The following is a 6,857-nucleotide window of genomic DNA, read 5'->3' as shown; positions in this document are numbered from 1 at the left end:
GAGTGCTTTGTGGATGAGGGTAGTAGTTTTGTACTGGATTCTGGAGTGGATGGGTAGCCAGTGTATTGACTGGCACAAGGTAGAGGCATCGATGTAACGGTTGGTGAGGAATATGATCCTGGCAGCAGCATTCAGGACAGATTGGAGCGGGGAGAGTTTGGTAAGAGGGAGGCCAATTAGTAGAGAGTTACAATAGTCCAGACGAGAATGAATAAGTGAGACAGTAAGAGTTTTTGCAGAGTCGAAAGTAAGAAAAGGGCGAATTCTAGAAATATTTTTGAGATGCAGATAAGAAGAGCGAGCCAGTGATCGGATGTGGGGGGTGAATGAAAGCTCGGAATCAAGGATGACCCCAAGGCAGCGGGCATGTTGCTTGGGAGTAAGGGTGGAACCGCACACGGAGATGGCAATGTCAGGCAAAGGTAGGTTAGTAGAGGGAGAGAACACGAGGAGTTCAGTTTTTGACAGGTTCAGTTTCAGATAGAGGGAGGACATGATGTTAGAGACAGCGGTAAGACAATCACTGGTGTTTTCTAAGAAGGTCGGAGTGAAAGCAGGAGAAGAGGTGTATAATTGGGTGTCGTCAGCATAGAGATGGTACTGGAAACCAAATCTACTGATTGTTTGTCCAATAGGGGCAGTATACAAAGAGAAGAGGAGGGGGCCTATGTTGTGAATTCCGCTCTTGGGCTCCCTCCGGTGGTTGTAAGTGGCATTTTTGTGAATTCTGTTCTTGGGCTCCCTCCTGTGATTTTGAGTGGTATGGCTGCTTCTGGGATTTAGCATCAGCAGCTGTTTTCACTGATCGTCTTTCTGGCTCGACTATATTAGTCTAGCCTGTTCCCTCATTCAATGCCAGTTGCCAATTGTTCCAGCCTGGAGTCACGGCTCTTTGGATTTCCCTGACACTCTGACCAGTTCAGCAAAGCTAAGTCCTTGCTTGTCCTTTTGCAGTTCACTTGTTGTGGACTTTGTTGTTCAGCACTTTCTATGTTTTGCTCATTTGTCCAGCTTATCAGTATGAACCTGTTCAGCTAAGCTGGAAGCTCTGGGCAGCAGAGTTTGCCCTCCACACCTTTAGTCAGGTGTGGAGATTTTTGCATATCTCTGCGGTGGACTTTTTCTAGTTTTTATTACTGACCGCACAGTGTTTCTTTCCTTATTATCTATCTAACTAGAATTGGCCTCCTTTGCTAAATCTTGTTTCATACTACGTATGTCATTTCCTTCTCCTCTCACAGCCAATATTTGTGGGGGCTGTCCTATCCTTTGGGGGTTTTCTCTGAGGCAAGATAGCTTTCCTGTTTCTACCTTTAGGGGTAGATAGTTCTCCGGCTGTGACGAGATGTCCAGGGAGTGACAGGAACATTCCACGGCTACTGCTAGTGTTGTGTTAAGATCAGGGACTGCGGTCTGTATAGTTACCACCTGCCCAGAGCTAGTCGCATGTCGCTCCTAAATTACCAGTCCATAACTTCTAGGACTGATCCTTGAGGAACCCCAACAGTAAGGGGAAGGTGAGAGGAGGAGGAACCAGCAAAACATACAGTGAAGGATCGGTCAGAGAGATAGGAGGAGAACCAAGAGAGAACGGTGTCCTTGATGCCGATGGAGCGGAGCATAGTGAGGAGGAGCTGATGATCCACAGTGTCGAATGCTGCGGAAAGATCCAAGAGAATTAGCATGGAGTAGTGACCATTAGATTTAGCTGTTAGTAGGTCATTAGAGACTTTAGTGAGGGCAGTTTCAGTAGAGTGTAAAGAGCGGAAGCCAGATTGAAGAGGGTCGAGAAGAGAGTTATCTGAGAGATAGCGGGTAAGACGGGAGTGGACCAGGCGTTCGAGGAGTTTAGAGATGAAGGGAAGATTAGAGACAGGTCTATAATTAGCGGCACAGTTTTGGTCGAGGGAGGGTTTTTTAAGTAATGGATGTATGATGGAATGCTTAAATGAGGAGGGAAAAATACCGGAAGTGAGGGAAAGGTTGAATATTTTTGTTAGGTGAGAGGTGACAGCCGGGGAAAGGGACTGGAGGAGATGTGACGGAATGGAGTCACTGGTGCAAGTGGTCGGGCGAGAAGATGCAAGGAGCCTGCCTACTTCTACTTCTGTAACTGGTTCAAAAAAACTATGCACTGAGATTATATGCACTTGTGTGAATTGGGACATTTAATGCTGTGAAGAAACACATTAAGGGTGTGTATCCACGTTCAGGATTGCATCAGGATTTGGTCAGGATTTTTCATCAGTTTTTGTAAGCCAAAACCAGGAGTGGAACAATTAGAGGAAAAGTATAACAGAAACATATGCACCACTTCTGTATTTATCACCCACTCCTGGTTTTGGCTTACAAATACTGATGAAAAATCCTGACCAAATCCTGATGCAATCCTGAACGTGGACACATACCCTAAAGGAGTTTTGTGTTTGAACTTTGAGGGTCACTGCCTCCTCACTGCGTAATTGTGCTACCGTTGCACTACACCTGGTCTGCATGGCCTCCTCATCCCTATCATGGTATGCATGGCTTCTCATCCCTATCCTGGTAGGCATGGCTCTTCATCCCTATCCTGATATACATTGTCTCCTCATCCTTATATGCATGGCTTCCTCATCACTATCCTGGTATGCATGGTCTCCTGTTCCCCATCCTTATATGCATAGCTTCTCATCCCTATCCTGGTAGGCATGGCTCCTCATCCCTATCCTGGTCAGCATGGTCTCCTCATCCCTATCCTGGTAGGCATGGGTTCTCATTCCTATCCTGGTAGGCATGACTCTTCATCCCTATCCTGGTATGCATAGCCCTCATCAGAATAAGATTAAAAAAAAACATTCTACATACAGTTGTGGCCAAAAGTATTGACACCCCTGCAATTCTGTCAGATAATACTCAATTTCTTCCTGAAAATGATTGCAAACACAAATTCTTTGGTATTATTATCTTCATTTAATTTGACTTAAATGAAAAAATACAAAAAGAATTGTCCTAAAGCCAAATTGGATATAATTCCTCACCAAACATAAAAAAGGGGGTGGACAAAAGTATTGGCACTGTTTGAAAAATCATGTGATGCTTCTCTAATTTGTGTAATTAACAGCACCTGTAACTTACCTGTGGCACCTAACAGGTGTTGGCAATAACTAAATCACACTTGCAGCCAGTTGACATGGATTAAAGTTGACTCAACCTCTGTCCTGTGTCCTTGTGTGTACCACATTGAGCATGGAGAAAGGAAAGAAGACCAAAGAACTGTCTGAGGACTTGAGAAACCAAATTGTGAGGAAGCATGAGCAATCTGAAGGCTACAAGTCCATCTCCAAAGACCTGAATGTTCCTGTGTCTACCGTGCGCAGTGTCATCAAGAAGTTTAAAGCCCATGGCACTGTGGCTAACCTCCCTAGATGTGGACAGAAAAGAAAAATTGACAAGAGATTTCAACGCAAGATTGTGCGGATGTTGGACAAAGAACCTCGACTAACATCCAAACAAGTTCAAGCTGCCCTACAGTCTGAGGGTACAACAGTGTCAATCAGTACTATCTGTCGGCGTCTGAATGAAAAGGGACTGTATGGTAGGAAACCCAGGAAGACCCCACTTCTTACCCCGAGACATAAAAAAGCCAGGCTGGAGTTTGCCAAAACTTACCTGAAAAAGCCTAAAACGTTTTGGAAGAATGTTCTCTGGTCAGATGAGACAAAAGTAGAGCTTTTTGGGCAAAGGCATCAACATAGAGTTTACAGGAGAAAAAAAGAGGCATTCAAAGAAAAGAACACAATCCCTACAGTCAAACATGGCGGAGGTTCCCAGATGTTTTAGGGTTGCCTTGCTGCCTCTGGCACTGGACTGCTTGACAGTGTGCATGGCATTATGAAGTCTGAAGACTACCAACAAATTTTGCAGCATAATGTAGGGCCCAGTGTGAGAAAGCTGGGTCTCCCTCAGAGGTCATGGGTCTTCCAGCAGGACAATGACCCAAAACACACTTCAAAAAGCACTAGAAAATGGTTTGAGAGAAAGCACTGGAGACTTCTAAGGTGGCCAGCAATGAGTCCAGACCTGAATCCCATAGAACACCTGTGGAGAGATCTAAGGCTACTTTCACACTAGTGTCGTGCACTGCACCTCGCTATGCGTCCTTTTGGAGAAAAAAACGCATCCTGCAAAAGTGCTTGCAGGATGCGTTTTTTTCTCCATTGACTTGCATTAGCGACGCAGTGCGATGCATTGCCACACGTCGCAACCCACGTGCGACGGTTGCGTCGTGTTGCGTCGGACCGTCGCCACCAAAAATGTTGCTTGTAACGTTTTTTGGTGCGTCGTTCCCGTCTTTTAAGACCGCTCATGCGCGGCCGGAACTCCACCCCCGCCTCCCCGCACCTCACAATGGGGCAGCGGATGCGTTGAAAAAACAGCATCCGCTGCCCCCGTTGTGCGGCGCTTGCACAGTATGCGTCGGTGCGCTGCAACGTCGCATTGCGACGTGCAGTGCACGACGCTAATGTGAAAGTAGCCTAAAAATGGCAGTTTGGAGAAGGCACCCTTCAAATATCAGGGACCTGGAGCAGTTTGCCAAAGAAGAATGGTCTAAAATTCCAGCAGAGCATTGTAAGAAACTCATTGATGGTTACCGGAAGCGGTTGGTTGCAGTTATTTTGGATAAAGGTTGTGCAACCAAGTATTAGGCTGAGGGTGCCAATACTTTTGTCTGGCCCATTTTTGGAGTTTTGTGTGAAATGATCAATGTTTTGCTTTTTGCTTCATTCTCTTCTGTATTTTTTCATTTAAGACAAATTAAATGAAGATAATAATACCAAAGAATTTGTGTTTGCAATCATTTTCAGGAAGAAACTGAGTATTATCTGACAGAATTGCAGGGGTGTCAATACTTTTGGCCACAACTGTACCTTCCCTGCGCAAACTCGCAGCATCTTGTTCCGATGTCAGCAGCTCATTTATGCTTGTGAGCGGGGCATGGCAGTGACATCATGCGCTGCTTACAAGCTGAGGACAGCTAGCGGAAAACTCACTGCTCTCCACGTCGGGCCTAAGTGAGTGGAGAGCAGTTAGTATTCTTTAATAGTGGGCACAGTAGCAGCAGCCACCGGCTTCCTGCAGCGGCCATGAGATCACGTGTGCCCGCTACTTAAGGTAATGAATATTCATTGCCCTCCATGCTCATTGGAGTGAAGAGAAGTGAATATTCATTTCCCTTAAGTAGCAGGCACATGTGACTGCCCGGCCGCTGCAGGAAGACGGCAGGTGCGAATACTGTGCACGCTGCTAAAAAGCAATGAATATTCACTGCCAGCGCAGCAGGTACGGGTTTTAGCCGCAGCAGCCGGCTCCTGTCTCCTGTGACCCACTGCCGCACCCCCACCATTTTGTGGAACCCTCACTCGACTATAAGCAGAGGGAGGCTTTTTCAGCATAAAAATGTGCTCAAAAACTCGGCTTATACTCCAGAATATATGGTCTTTTTTTTAGGCTTTGCTGCTATTACACAACTAAAATGCTTTTTTTTATAAAAAGTAGGTTTATTTTTAGAGCTGTAACTTTTTTATTTTTTGGCAAACAAAGCTGTATGAGGGCTTATTTTTTGTGGGAAAAGTTGCAGATGTTTTTGGTACCAGTTTGGGGTACGTAAAATTTTTTATTCTAACTTTTCAGAGAATGAACAAAAACCAGCAATTGTTTTTATTTTTTTTTGCGCCGATCGCCTTGTGGTAAAAGTAATAAGACCATTTTTTTATTGGGCCGGTGTGATTACAGCGATACCAGATTTCTATATTATTTTATGGTTTGCTATTTTTACACACTAAAAAAATATTTTAGCACAATGAATTTGTTTATGCATCGTCCTATTCTGAGAGCTGTAACTTTTTTATTTTTTTACCCAATGAACCATGTTTAGTGCATTCTTTTTGCGGGACAGTTTGGCGTTTTAATTTGTATAATATTTTGCAAATATGACTTTTTGATCCCTCTTTATTCACTTTTTTGTGAGTCCGTATGATGAAAATGCGACGTTTTTATCATTTTTTTTACATATGTTTTACGGCGTTCACCAAACGGAATTAATACCATGGCAGTTTTATAGAGCGGGTTGTTACGGACGCGAGGATACCAATTATGTGTAATTTTTTGTTTATTACTGTTTTATCAGAAACGCTACGTTTTGTGCATGTATTTTTGTGTTTTTTTACTTTTTTTCATATTTTATTTACTTTTTCACTTTTTTTTTACTGTGGGACATGTATAATTTTTTATTTTGATCACTTGTTACATACACTGCTGTACTCATCTACAGCAGTGCATGAGAGTAGTCAGTGTCTCACTGACTCAGCCTGTGAGACCCAGCTTATTACCCTGGGGTCATCACATGACCTCAGAGTACCATGGTAACCATCGGGACCAGTGATTCTCATTGTGGGGTTCCGATGGGTACTAAGGGGGTCTTGTGACACCCTTGTAGCAACTTAAATACCACTGTCGTGATTGACAGTGGTATTTAAGGGGTTAAAAGGCCCCGATCGGTTGTAAAACCAGTCAGGTCTGATACTGCAGGGTGTCAGCTGTTATGTACAGCTAACACTTGCGGGAATCTACTCTCTTATTCCTCAGCGCCGTTAAAAAGTGGCATTGAGGAATAAGTATCCTTAATGGCTGCCGTTGAAAGGGGTATCGGCAGTCGTTAAGGGGATAAGAGGGGCAATCACTTTTTCACACAGGGCCCTGTAGGTTTGGATTTGTTTTGCCCTTAATAATAAAGACCTTCATTTTAAAATTGCATTTTGTGTTCATTTGGGTTATCTTTGTCTAATATTTACATTTGTTTGGTGATCTGAAACTTTTAA

Source organism: Ranitomeya variabilis, chromosome 1 (genome assembly GCF_051348905.1).
Source record: "Ranitomeya variabilis isolate aRanVar5 chromosome 1, aRanVar5.hap1, whole genome shotgun sequence".
Taxonomy (NCBI): Eukaryota; Metazoa; Chordata; class Amphibia; order Anura; family Dendrobatidae; genus Ranitomeya; species Ranitomeya variabilis.
The sequence above is the reverse complement of the archived record's forward strand: the minus strand, read 5'-3'. Positions refer to the sequence as shown.